Raw genomic sequence first — 15,619 nt, forward strand, 5'->3', positions numbered from 1 at the left:
GGGAGAATGGCATTGAAACATGTATAATATCATATAAGAAACGAATCGCCAGTCCAAGTTCGATGCAAGATACAGGATGCTTGGGGCTGGTGAACTGGGATGACCCAGAGGGATGGTATGGGGATGGAGGTGGGAGGGGGATTCAGGATGGGGAACACGTGTACATCCGTGGCAGATTCATGTTGATGTATGGCAAAACCAATACAATATTGTAAAGTAATTAGCCTCCAATTAAAATAAATAAATTAAAAAATTAAAAAAAGTAAAATAAAAGACGCTTACTCCTTGGAAGGAAATTTATGACCAACCTGGACAGCATATTAAAAAGCAGAGACATCTGTGTCTCTTTTGCTGTCTCGCATACAGGGTTATTGTTACCATCTTTCTAAATTCCATATATATGCGTTAGTATACTGTATTGGTGTTTTTCTTTCTGGCTTACTTCACTCTGTCTAATAGGCTCCAGCAAAAGAGACACAGATGTATAGAACAGTCTTTTGGACTCTGGGAGAGGGAGGGGGGGATGATTTGGGAGAATGGCATTAAAACATGTATAATATCATATAAGAAATGAATCACCAGTCCAGGTTCGATGCAGGATACAGGAAGCTTGGGGCTGGTGCACTGGGATGACCCAGAAGGATGGTATGGGGAGGGAGGTGGGAGGTGGGGTTCAGGATGGGGAACACATGTACACCTGTGGCGGATGCATGTTGATGTTTGGCAAAATCAATACAATATTGTAAAGTAAAAATAATAATAATAATAAAATAAAAATAAAAAGCAGAGACATTACTTTGTCAACAAAAGTCCATCTAATCAAGGCTATGGTTTTTCCAGTGGTCATGTATGGATGTGAGAGTTGGACTATAAAGAAAGCTGAGTGCCGGAGAATTGATGCTTTTGAACTGTGGTGTTGGAGAAGACTCTTGAGAGTCCCTTGGATTGCAAGGAGATCCAACCAGTCCATCCTAAAGGAGATCAGTCCTGGGTGTTCATTGGAAGGACTGATGTTGAAGCTGAAACTCCAATATTGTGGCCACCTGATGCAAAGAGCTGACTCATTTGAAAAGACCCTGATGTTGGGAAAGATTGAGGGTAGGAGGAGCAGGGGATGACAGAGGATGAATTGGTTAGATGGCATCACCAACTCAATGGACATGAGTTTGGGTAAACCTTGGGAGTTGGTGATGGACAGGGAAGCCTGGCGTGCTGCAGTTCATGGAGTTGCAAAGAGTAGGACACGACTGAGCAGCTGAACTGAACTGAATCTGCAGAAATACTGAATCGCTATGCTGTACACCTGAAATGAATATAATATTGTAAATCAACTATAATTTAATAAAAATAATAAAACTTTAATTAAAAAGTTAAAATAGAGTATAGGGACCTAAATGGAAGTAATATTTCATATTTCACTCAAAGTGGTAACACCTGAACACAAGCAGACTGAAAAGTCACATAGATTTTAATATTTAGAACATCCAGTAAGAAAATTATGCAATACAAAGCACTCAAAATTATAAATAAATTCATTTCACATCTTAAAAAGAGATTGAATTAACCTCCAGGAGGAAAAAATATATAAAAAGCAAACTGGCATAATTAAGCCTAAGCAGTGATGACTGCCTTATATGTACATCATCTAAATATGCCAAGTAAAGGCAAAGATTGGTAGCACAGACTTAAAAAAAAAAACTTTCTAACTATATGCTATTTCAAAGAGGCTCACTTCAACAGTGTAGATACAGCACACATGTCTAACAGTATAATTCATAAAAAGCAATAGAACCATATCAAAAATTAAATACCCTTGCTCTGTGAAATGCTATGAAAGAGAATAAAAATACATACCATAGAAGAAAAGTTTGCAAACCATATATTTAAAAAAGAATGATTATGTTTAGTATATAATGAAAACTCTAAAAATTCAACATAAAAAATCCCAAACATTACAACTAGAAATAGAAAAAAAGAAAAGAACAATTGTTTTACTGAAGGAGATATAAAGATGGTAAATAAGAACATGAAAATGGATTCAATATCCTTAGCCATAAAGGAAATTCACATTTAAACTACAATGCAATATCACTAAACAATTATCAGAATAGCTAAAATAAATAGCTGTGATACCAATGTTGGCAAGGCTGAAGATAAACTGTATAACTCATATATTATAGATGGGAATGTAAAATGCTACAATTCTGGAAAACAGCTTAGTACTTTCTTATAAAATTAAACATACAGACCCCCCAATGAGCAAGTTTCTACTTTTTACTTCTCTGATTTCTATTCCTTCTTAAGCAAATCTTTAGATTCTAGATCATAGTTGTCAACTTCAGAGTCATTTATTGTAACTACAAGTATATTAAGCTTAAAAAGAAGTGAGAAGGTGAGTTCCTCTGACAAATGGACAACAGTTGCAAGGGGACACCTTAGGCCGCCTAGTCTTTTTGAAGTGATGGTGGACAAAGCTAAGGCTACAGTTTGAATAAGTATATATAATCCTGAATTATATACTGAAATAGAAAAATAATTTTAATAGAAAAACTGGAGAAATAAAACAGTTTCTAGTTAAGTTAGTAGCATTAAACCAATATGAATTCTTTAGTTTTGATCATATCATACCACAGTAATATGAGGTTAACATTACTAGAAGCTAGGTAAAGTGTGTATGTGAACACCATACTATCTTTTCAATTCTCCTGTAAGTTTAAACTTATTTCAAAACAAAATATTTTTAATAGTTAACCTAGAGTTCTGTTTTCAGCTTTGACATATAAAGGGCTTGGAAATATCACTCCAATCTTACTAGAAGAGAAAAACTGAATAAACTGAAAACCAATAACTTTTCTTAGACTAACTGAAAACTGAGGTCACATGGTGTTGAGATATAGGTGAATGTAGAAAATTAAAGTTGATATCAGCTTACATAGAATGGAAGCCATTGGAGCCACAAATTGGTAGGAACACTTGAATGTTGATTTTGACAAATTTCTAGTGACAGAGTATGGACTACCATGAGGAAAACTCAGGAGGGCTGAAGTCTTGGAGAGTGCGCTCCACACATACATGGATTATACTTCCAATAAACCTACCACATTCTCAAAGTACAGAACCAAGAAAAATCTTCTGTTTCTGGAAGGAAAATGTAAATATTTTTAAATGCATGCAGAGGATCCTCCATAAAAAAAGACCTACTCTTCAGGGGAAAGTTCTTTATCAAGTTTGTATTCTACCTGAAGAAAGGACATTTACCCAAATCCAGGCCCCTATACCTTCCTGTCTCACCTACAAATAGAAAAAAAATTACTAATAAATACCTTGTAAAATGACATAGAGTCACAAAGAGAATAAGCAATTTTTAGATTATAAAATTTCTCTTACTCCATAGCTTACCATCATACCAAAAGTAGTTCTGTATAGTAATAGTGTATTACAGCTGAAGGAACTGTAAGTCACTTCCTGTATTTAAGAAGAAATTCATAGGGAAAACCAAAAATGATAAGGGATGCCAAAATAAGGACAATAGAGTAAATTTAAATCTCTGATCCCTACAGCTACATCAAACATTAAATACAGTCCACCCCTTCACATAAATATAAAATCTCACAATAAAGTCCTGTTTACTTCAGTTTCTATTACTTAATAGGAACTTGAGTTATGATATCACATCGGGCTTATAACAACAAAGGTGTAAGTCATGCTAAATAGCAAGAAACCAATTTCAAAAGAGAAAGGACTCATCTGAACCAAACTCAAGTATAATGGAAGAGTTTAGAATGAGCAGACAAGAAACTTAAAATTACTACAATTACTATATTTGGGACTCTAATGAAAAACATGGTTAACATGGAACTATAGATGAGTAATATAAGCAGAGATATGAAAATCTCAAGAAAGTATTTTAAAGCTAACATAAATGAAGAATTCCTTTAATGAGCTCATCAGTAGAGTGGACACAGTTTAAGAATCAGGAACCCTAAGGATATGTCAATAGAAACTTCCCAAACTGAAATGCAAGGTAAAAAGTAATTAAAAAAAACCCTACATATTCAAGAACTATGGGATAATTTCAAAGGTGTACCATAACTACAAATGGGATACCAGAAATAGAAAAACAAAAGAAGATGCATGTGAAGTATTTGAAGTAGTCATGATGGAAGATTTACTCAAAATCAATTACTGACACTAAATTACAGATTCAGGAACCTTAGAGAACATCAAGCAGAAAACATATCAAAAATATAATTCCAAGCATGCATAATAAGTTGAGAAAACAAAAGACAGAAAAACTTAAAGGAAGCTAGGAAGGCAAGGGAAAAGCTTTACCTATAGAAGAACAAGCACCACACTGGATTTGTCAAAACCAGGCAAGCAAGAAGAGAGTGGAATGAAATATTTATACGGATGAAAGTAAAACAAAACAAAATAACATAAGATCCTAGAAATCTAGAATTTTATAGCCAGCAAAATTATCTTTCAAAGGTGCAAGACAAATAGAGATATTCTCAGTGAACAAAAACTAAAGGAATTAGAGTTATGGACATGCGTAATGGGGAGGAGAGGGTGGGATGTATGGAAAGAGTAACATGGAAACTTACATTATCATATGTAAAATAGATAGCCAACAGGAATTTTCTGTATGGCTCAGGAAACTCAAACAGGGGCTATGTATGAACCTAGAGGTGGGGCATGAGGGAGGGAGATGGGAGGGAGGTGCAAAAGAGAGGAGACATATATATAGCTATGGCTGATTCATGTTGCGGTTTGACAGAAAGCAGCAAAATTCTGTAAAGCAATTATCTTTCAATAAAAAATTAATTAATTAAAAAATCTTACATAAATGAGGAAGAACAGCAGAAGATGAATAAATATAAAATAATACATTTTATCCCTCTTGTTTTTAATTGACATAATAGTTTATAGTTTGTTCAGATCATAATCTTAACACTGTGTTGATTGATTGGAGCATATGAATACATTAAATGAATGACATTAATGTTAAAAGGGAGGGGAAGGAGGACTTTGAAATACTATGCTATAACTACACTACTCATAAAGTGTTATAATGTTATCTGAAAGTGGGTTTAGATTAGTTGGAATTATACATTATTATAAACACTAAGTAAACCACCAACATTTTAAGGTGTATAATATGTGATAAGGAGAAAGAACATGGAATTTATAAAATGTTCAACTGAATCTAGAGAAAGTATTTCATTATATTAAAAGGTTTCTGCTCAGCACAGAAAGCCATCAACAAATGAAAGACAACCTTAAAAATGGGAGAAAATATTTGAAAATTATATATATGATAAGAGGTTAATATCCAAAACATGTAAATAAGTTACACAACTCAGTAGCAAAAAAAAAAAAAAAAAGATTTAAAAATAGGCAGGGGATTTGAATAGATATTTTCCCAAAGACACATAGATTGCCAAGAGTAAATGAAAAGGTGCTCAACATCATCACTCATGATGAAAATGCAATGAAAACCACAATGATATCTCACTTTGGTGGTGAAATTGTGAAGAAAAGGAAACCCCTGTGCAGTGTTGGTAGGAGTGTACATTGGTACAGCCACTATGGAAAATATAATGGAAGGCCCTCAAAAAATTAAAAATAGAATCCTTTATGATCCAGTAATTCCATTTGATTCTTTATTTGAAAGGGAAAAAAAAAAAAAACACTAATTCAAAAAGCCAAGTGAACTCACATGTTATGTTATGTTATTTGCATCAGTTTAGTTCAATTCAGTTCAGTCGCTCAGTTGTGTTTGACTCTTTGCGACCCCATGAATTGTAGCACACCAGGCCTCCATAGCCAGACATAAAAGTAACATAGGCGTCCATTAGTTGGATGAATGGATTAAAAAAATGTTTTATATATATAATGGAATATTATTCTGTCTTTAAAAAGAGATCATGTCATTTGTGACAACATGGATGGATCTTGAGGGCATAATACTATGTGATATGTCAGACAAAAAAAAATTGTATGACCTTATTTATATGTGGAATCTAAAATAATCAAGCTCACAGATACAGAGAACTGATTGGTGGTTGCCAGAGGTGGAGATGGCAGTTTGTTGAAATAAGTGAAGGTGGTCTAAAGATATAAACTTCCAATTATAATTTTAAAAAATACTAGCATTTATATTTATTAACAGTAAATTTTCTGAAAAAGAAAGATATTGATCCCATTTACAATAGCATCCAAATATTAAAATATTTAAGAATAAGCTTAACCAAGCAGGTGAAATCTCTCTACTCTAAAAACTACATGATACTGAAGAAAAAATTAAAGGAAGACACAAATAAACACAAAGGTATCTTGCTTTCATGGATTAGAAGAATTAAGTTTATTAAAACAGCAATACTAGCAAAAATAATTTATAGAATCATTGTAATATCTATTAAGATTCCAAGGGCAGTTTTAACATAAATAGGAAAAAACACTCCTAAAATTTATATGTAACCACAAAAGATCCTGAATATACAAATAAATACTGAAAAGAACAAAGCATAAGAAATCAGTTACTGGTTTAAAACTATAATATAAAGCTATAGTAATTAAAACAGTACAATAGCAAAAAAAAACAAAACAAAACAAAGAAACAAACAGACATATAGACCAACAGAACTGAACTGAAAACCCAGAAATAAACCCAAGAATATGCTACCAACTACTATTTAACAATGGAGTCAAGAATACTCATGAAGAAAAATTAGTCTCTTTAATCAATGGTGCTGAGTTTAAATACAAAGATATAGATAAGTTAAAAGTGAAGTGATGGGTAGCATAACTGAAAATGGTGGAATAAGGTGCTCCAAAAATCAGTTACTCAATTGCAGCAACCATTAATGTGGTGAAAATTACCGGAATTTTTGGAATTATTTAGAATTTAATAATGATCTTAAAGCAAATCACTTATCGAAGGAAGAATCCACTGCAATATGGGAAGAAAGGACTCTGGCATTTTCTCTCACCCACCTACAACCACCCATTCCCCAGTTTGGTGGGCATCTCCCATTCCTGGTATGGTTTGCTCATGCCAGAGGGGTAAAATGGACTTTGTTCGTTTAAAAAAAAAAAAAAAAAAAAAAACTGTGTAAGTACACTTTTACCTATCTGATAGTTCCCTAAGAGACCAGAAAAAAGGCTGGATTTTAATTGACTCTCCACAAAATTCTTTCAGGGCTTGAACGACTTTCCAGGCAACATTTCTTGAAAGAAGTAAAATAAATATACCAGTATCCAACTGGTTCAAGGGCCAGTGGAAACAGAAGACAGAAGACAAGCCCTGGAATAGAAGAAGTTGAAAAGGAAGATACATGGAAGAATAAGAGCTTTGGAAATTTCTCATATATACCAAGGAAATTTTAGTGCAATATGCATGCCTAGACACACACACATGTTCAGAAAAGACCAGATGACTCCAGAACTTGCTATGTACCCCACAAATTCAAGAGATAAAGACAAAGTAGAGTAGTAGGTGTCCAAGCTAAGTGTTTAAGAAGTTTTCTAGGTCAGAGACATTTTGAAAAGACCAGGGGAATATTATTTACAACTTTTTCTTATTTTTGTTTCCAGGCATTTAAGAAAATCCTTGCCAGAACACCAGATAGACTAAAACAATGGAATAGAAACTTCAGTCTTCATGCTCAAATAATTCAGCTTTGGAAAAATAACTTGAAAAAGTCACTAAGCAGACAATTCAAACCTCAAACAAGCAACAATGAACCCTATGGAGGAAGAATGATCTAATTTCCAGAGATTCCACATTAGTAGTCTAAGTTCATGCTGTGATCCCTGCCCCACCCCCAGGTACTGGAAAAGAGTCCTGCCAATGGGGCCCTAGTGCACCTGCTACCAGGCACTAGAAAACCCCCTACAGTGCTTATCCTTTCACAGCCGTTGTTGGACATTAGGAACGGCTCCCACTAGGGCCAAATATCTCATGCCTGAGGCCATTGACTCATGCACTTGCCTCATTGATGGGACCAGATCTCTTGCTGCTGCCAATCCTCTCTCCACAGTTTATGACACTACCAAGGCTCCCATGACACTGGCAGATGTTCCACTTCCATGCACTGACCTCACGCAAGCAGTGATCCAGGGCAGCCTCAGGAACAGACCCCTGTCAGTGGCCCACATGAAGAGGTGGGGATAAACCCACGGCTGAGCCTCAGGGCAAGGCAACTAAGGAAGAGGAATAAAAATCTTTCCTTATAGCAACACAATCTACAGATTAAATGCCCACAACTGACTTGGTAAACCCTGCATATGTGGAATATCTGAATGGACAATAATGTTTTCAAAACTGAGATCAGTCTATGGGGGCAAGTACAAGCGAGAACTGGGACAGGTCAGAGTCTGAACTGCCTCTTTAGTGTTCAAAGTGGGTACAGAGACCTATGTAGAGGTATCAGAGGGCTTCTTGGGAAGGCAGAGATTGGCTATGGCAAGGACACTCGCAACTGAGGGGCAAGGACACTGACAACGGAGACTCCAGAGAAATATTATTATTACTATTATTTTCATGTTTTGTCCTGTTGTTTTAAAATTATTATTATTTTAATTTTAAAATTTTATGATATATTTTTATTTATATTTCTCAATCTTTACGTTTATATTGCTTTCTGCTTTTACCTTGTTGTGTTATGCTTTGTTTTTAAGCTCTTTATCTTTTTTGTGTTCTTTTTTTATGTATTTATTCTTTTTTAGTTCGCATTCTGATTTTGTTTTGTTTTTGTTTTTGTTAGTTTTATTCTTAATTGTTTGATTTCATTTTTGTGTTCTTTTTTATTTGTTTGATTGTTTTCTTGTTTTTGTTTTCTTTGTTTTTTATTTTGCTTCCTTTGTTTTTTATGTGTATCTTTTTTAAATATAAATTAATTTATTTTAATTGAAGGCTAATTACTTTACAATATTGTATTGGTTTTGCATCTTTTTCTTTGTGATGGGCTTGCCTGGTAGATCAGCAGTAAAGAATCGAACTGCAATGCAGGAGATGTGCAGACGCAGGTTTGATCCCTGGGTTGGGAAGATCCCTCAGAGGAGAAAATGTCAACCAATTCCAGTAATCTTGCCCAGAAAATCCCATAGACAAAGGAGCCTGGCAGACTAAAGACCATGGGATTTCAAATGAGTTAGAAATGACTGAGCAACTAAAAAAGAAAAGCAACTTTCTTTGTCAGGTTTTGTTTGTTTGGTTTTGCTTTTACCATTTGTCTTGGGTTGTATTTATTTGTTTTCTTTGTTTTTGCCTTTGTTATTTTTCTTGGGTTTTATTTGTCTATTTGCACCCCCCCCCCCCCCAATTTATTTTTTTTTCTACAGCATGCAGCTTGCTGAGTCTTGGTTCCCAAGGTGAGGGTTGGGCCCAAGCCCAGTCTGGAGTGGGAGTACTAAGTCAAGAATGCTGGACAGCCAGAGAATTTCTGGCTGTGGGGAATATTAATTGGCAAGTGCTCTCCAAGAAGTCACCATCTCAACTCTAAAACCCAGCTCCACCCAAATATATACAAACACCAATGATGGAAGCCTCATGCCAAACAACAAGCAAGACAGGTACACAAAATCATCCATCAGAAAACAGGCTGCCATAAGGGGTACTAAGCTCACAATCACCCCAAAACACCACCAGACACAGTCCTGGCAATCATGACAAGATCCTACTCTGACCACCATAGTTCATACAACAGACCCTCCCACCATTAAGCCTACATAAGCCACTGAACCAACCTCACCCAACTGAGGAAAGATGCTAGAAGATTGAGGAACAATGATCTGAAGCCTGTAGAAAGGAGATCTCAAACACAGTAAGTTAAATAAAACGAGAAGTCAAAGATATATTTTGCAGTCAAAGGAGCAAGTTAAAAACCCCACAAGACCAAATAAATGAAGAGAAAATAAGCAATGTATCTGAAATACAATTCAGAGTAATGATAGTAAAGATCCAAAATCTCATAAATAGAATAGAGGCACAGATAAATAAAATACAAAAAATGCTTAATAGGAGCTATTAAAACTAAAGAACAAACAGTTATGAACAACAAAATAACTGAAATTTAAAATACATTAGAAGGGAATAACTGCTGCAGAGCAGAAGAAAAAAGAATGAATAGAAATAAGAACAATATCAGAGACCTCTGAAACAATATTAAACACACCATTTTTAGAAATATAAGGCTTACAGAATAAAAATTATATGGGTCCCAACTCACTGGAAAAGACCCTGATGCTGGGAAAGATTTAAGGTAGAAGACCCATATACATGCTGTCTACAAGAGACCATTTCAGACCTAGGGACACTTACAAACCAAAAGTGAGGGGAAGGAAAAAAGGTATTCTATCCAAACAAAAATCAAAAGAAAACTGGAGTAACAATACTCACATCAGACAAAATAGAACTGAAAATAAAGACTGCTACAAGAGACAAATAAGGACAGTACATAACAATCAAGGGATCAATCCAAAAAGAGGATATTACAATTAGAAAGATTTATATATTCAACATAGAAGCACCCCAACACTTAAGGCAAATGCTAACAGCCATAAAAGTGGAAACCAAGAGTCACATAATGGAGGACTTTATCACACCACATACACCAGCGGATAGATCATTCAGACAGAAAATTGATAAGAAAAGAAAAGCCTTAAATGACAAAATAGACAAGATAGAATTAATTGATATTTCTAGGACAGTCCACCCCAAAGCAGCAGAATACACTTTCTTCTCAAGTGCACATTGAACATTCTCCATAATACATCATATCTTGGTTCACAAATCAAGCCTCAATAAATTTAAGAAAACTGATATTTTATCAGATATCTTTCCTGACCACAAAGCTATGAGATTAAAAATGAATTACTGGGAAAAATAACCTCAAAAAATACAAACACATGGAAGCTAAACAATATGCTACTAAATAACCAAGAGATCAAAGAGGAAATTAAAAAAAAATACCTAGAAAAAAATGAAAATGATGACCAAAAGTGTATGGGATACAGCAAAAGTAGTTCTAAAGGGAAGCTTTTAGCAATAGAATCTTACCTCAAGATACAAGAAAAATCTTGGAGGGGAAAAGATGGTGGAGGAATAGATGGATGTGGAGTACATCTCTCACAACAGATACATCAGAAATACATCTTCAGATACAGAAGATCTCACATAGCACCAGCTGAGAGCTGGCAGGAGTCCCTGACCACCAGAAAAGAATATGTAGTTCCATGCAAAACTCAGTAGGAAGAAAGATGAAAGAAAAAAAAAAAGGAGAGTAAGCTGGACCAGATCTGCACCTGGAGTGTGGGAAAGCTGAAGCAGGAGTGAACGTCACACATCAGGGCAATCAGTTGAGACAGAGGGGAAGCATTTGAGGCTGTCAGAAAGTGAAGCAGCTGATCTCTGAGAGTCTTTATGAAGAGAGAATCACACAGACAATTCATGCCATGGCCTTTCATACATCAGATAGGGATGTAAGTTCACTGGAACATACATTGGCTGGGAACTAGAACATGTGTCTGCTGTACTGAGAAATAGAGAAGGACTAGCCAGAGAGACCATTTGAACATCAGCTGTAAGCGGCTAGAAAAATACTCTAAGAGCACCATATTTCATGTGTCTGTGGCCGCTGGCTTCTCTGGGCACTTGGTGCAGTGGTCCCTGCAGTCCAAACAGCTGTGCCACCTCCACTCTCGATCCTCACTGGAGCAGAGCTGCCCAGACTCTAGAAAAAAAAGAGGTGTATTTTCTGCACCTGTGGTCACTGGTTTCCCTGCATACCTGGCACTTCCAGAGAACATGCAATTCAAGCAGCCACATCACCTCCACACTCAGTCCTCACTGGGCAGACACAAGTACTCCAGGATAGCCTCAGAAACAAAAATCTTATGGATGACACACAAGCAGAGGTGGGAATAAAACCACAACTGAGCTCTAGGGGCAGTGACTAAGGAAGAAGATCAAAAATCTTTCCACCAGATGTACAAGTTAGAGATTAAATCCACAAAATCACAGAGTTAGACTCTGTGTCTATGGAAAATATAAAAGAACAATTAATGTTCTCACAAAAGAAAAAGCCTGGGTTCTGGCATCTGTGGACATTGGAGGAAAGAACATTCAGGAGTAGGGCCAGATAAGAGTTTGAGCTGACCCCACAGCAGGTCCAGAGCAAGAACAGTATTGGAGGGCATCCTAGAGAGGCAGTTAGACTGTGACTCACAATGGAGGGAAAAAACTCTGACAGTGGAGGCCTGAGGAAAACATTTATTATTATTTTATATTTTGGTTTCTTCTGTAGTTGATTCTGGATTTTTTTTTCTCTTTGTTCTTCTTCTCTCTGTCCTTATGGTTGTTGTGATTATTATTATTACTTATTTAAGCTTTTTAGAATATTTAAATAACACTTTTTATTTCCTTTATATATTTCTATCTCTACATTGTGTGTGTGTGTGTGTGTGTGTGTGTTTGCAGTTCTATGGGATTGCAAAGAGTAGCAAGAAGACATATGAAACCATTTTTAAATGAACAATACAAAGAAATAGAGGAAAATAATAGAATGTGAAAGATTAGAGATCTCATCAAGAAAATGTGATACCAAGGGTATATTTCATGCAAATATGGGCACAATAAAGGACAGTAAAGGTATGGACCTAACAGAAGTAGAAGAGATAAAGAAGAGATGGCAAGAATACACAGAAGACCTCTGCAAAAAAAGCTCTCAATGACCCACATAACCACGATGGTGTGATCACTCACTTAGAGTCAGACATCCTGGAGTGTGAGGTCAATGGAGCCTTAGGAAGCATTTCTAAGGGCAAAGCTAGTGGCTGCCATCACAAAGTCTATAAACAATAAATGCTGGAGAGGGTGTGGAGAAAAGGGAACCCTCTTACACTATTGGTGGGAATGCAAACTAGTACAGCCACTATGGAGAACAACATGGAGTTACCTTAAAAATCTGGAAGTAAAAAAAAAAAAAAAAAAAAAATCTGGAAGTAGAATCCCACTGCTGGGCATACACACTGAGGAAAACAGAATTGAAAGAGACACGTGTAACCCAATGTTCACTGCAGCACTGTTTACAATAGCTAGAACATGGAAGCAACCTAGATGTCCATAGGCAGATGAATGGATAAGGAAGCTGTGGTACATATATATAATGCAATATTACTCAGCTATAGAAAAGAATGCATTTGAATCAGTTCTAATGAGGTGGGTGAAATTGGAGCCTATTTTACAGAGTGAACTAAGCCAGAAAGAGAAACACCAATACAGTATATTAATGCATATATATGGAATTTAGAAAGATGGTAATGATGACCCTATATATGAGACAGCGAAAGAGACACAGATGTAAAGAACAGACTTTTGGACTCTGTGGGAGAAGGTGAGGGTGGGATGATTTGAGAGAATAACATTGAAACATGTATATTACCATATGTAAAATAGATGACCAGTGCAAATTCAATGCATGAAGCAGGGCACCTAAAGCTGTTGCTCCAGAGGGATGGGATACAGAGGGAAGAGGGAGGGGTTTCAGGATTGTGGGACAGATGCACACCCATGGCTGATTCATGTTGATGTATGGCAAAAAAAAAAAAAAAAAAAAAAAAAAACACAAAACACAAAACACTGGAATATTGTAATTAGACTTCAATTAAAATAAATGAATTTTAAAAATGCTAAAGGTACTTCTATAGGCAGGTAACACGAGAAGGAAAAGAATTATAAAAATAGAATAAACACAATTCAGAAAATGTCAATAGGCACATATATACATCAATAATTGCTTTAAATGGATTAAATGTGCTCACCAAGACACAATGGCTCAGTGGATACAGAAAGAAGATCCATATATATGCTGTGTACAAGAGACTCACTCCAGACTTAGAGATATATACAGACTGAAAGTGAGAGGATGGAAAAATACATTCCATGCAGTTGTATATTTAATAAAAGTCAGAGCAACAATTCTTTTATCGTACAAATTAAACCTTAAAATAAAGAATATTAGGAGAGAAGAAAGGACATTACATAATGATCAATGGATCAATCCAAGAATATGACATAACAATGGTAAACATGCACCAACACAGGAGCACCTCAATATATAAGGGAAACACTGACAGACATAAAATGGGAAGTTGACAGTAACAAAATTATAGTAGGGGACTTTAACACCCCACTTACACAAATGGAGAGATCATTAAAACAAAAAAAAAAATTAATAGGGAAACATAAGCTTTAAATGACACTTTCAACCAGATGGGCATAATGATATCTTCAAGATATTCCATCCAAATATAGAAGAATGCAATTTCCTCTCATGTGCACACCGAACATTCTCCAGGATAGATCACATCTTGGGTCACAAATCAAGCCTTGGTAAATTTAAGAAAACTGCAATTGTATCAAGCATCTTTCCTGATCACAATGCTATGAGAGTAGATATCAGTTACAGGAAAAAAAGCTGTAAAAAACACAAACATGTGGAGATTAAACAGTAAATTTCTAAGTAACCAATAAGTTACTGAAGAAATAAAAGGGGAAACAAAAATACCTGGATACAAATGGCAATGAAAATACAATGACTCAAAACATATGGGATACATCAAAGTAGTTCTAACATGAAATTTCATAACAATGCAACCTACCTAACATCAAGAAATAAGAAAAACATCAACTAGATAACAACTTCACAACTAAAGCAACAGGAAAAAGAAAAAGAAAAAAAAAATTCCAAAGTTAGCAAAAAATAAAATCATGAAGATCATAAATGAAAAAGAAATAAAGAAAACGGTAGTAAAGATCACTAATTTAAAGCTGATTCTTTGAGAAGATAAACAAAATTGACAAAGTAGTAGACTCATCAAGAAAAAAGGGGGAAAACTCAAACCTTCAAAATGAGAAATGATAAAAAAGAGCTTAAAAGAGACAACATAGAAATACAAAGAGACTACTCTTTGTATATATGAGTATATATATGCTACTCTTTTTGAAATATAAGAGAATACTGTGAGCAACTATGTGCCTATAAAATGGACCCTCTGGAAGAAATTTCTGCATCCTTAGAAAAGTTCAAACTTTCAAGGCTGAACCAGGAAGAAACAGAAATTATGAACAAGCCAATCACAAACACTGAAATAAAAACTGTGATCAAAAATCTACAAAAAAAAAAAAAAAAAAGGTCCAAATGGCTTCACAGGTGAATTTTAACAAATATTTAGAGAAGAGCTATCTCTCTTAAACTCTTCCAAAAAAAATTGCAGAGGATGGTATACTTCCAAACTCATTCTAAAGGGCCACCATCACTCTGATATCAAATCCAGATAAAGACATCACAAAAAAAGAAAAGTACAGGCCAATATTACTGATGAACATCAATGCAAAATTCATCAACAAGCACTAGCAAACAGAATCCAACAACACATTAAAAGTATTATAAACCATGATCAAGTTGGGTTTATCCAAGGGATGCAAAAAAGTATTCAATGTATGCAAATCAGTCAATGTGATACACCATATTGACAATTTAAAAGATAAACATCATATGATAATCTCACTAGATGCAGAAAAAACTTTCAACAAAATTCAGTACCCATTTATGAA

Source organism: Bubalus bubalis, chromosome X, assembly GCF_019923935.1.
Source record: "Bubalus bubalis isolate 160015118507 breed Murrah chromosome X, NDDB_SH_1, whole genome shotgun sequence".
In the NCBI taxonomy this organism is placed as follows: domain Eukaryota; kingdom Metazoa; phylum Chordata; class Mammalia; order Artiodactyla; family Bovidae; genus Bubalus; species Bubalus bubalis.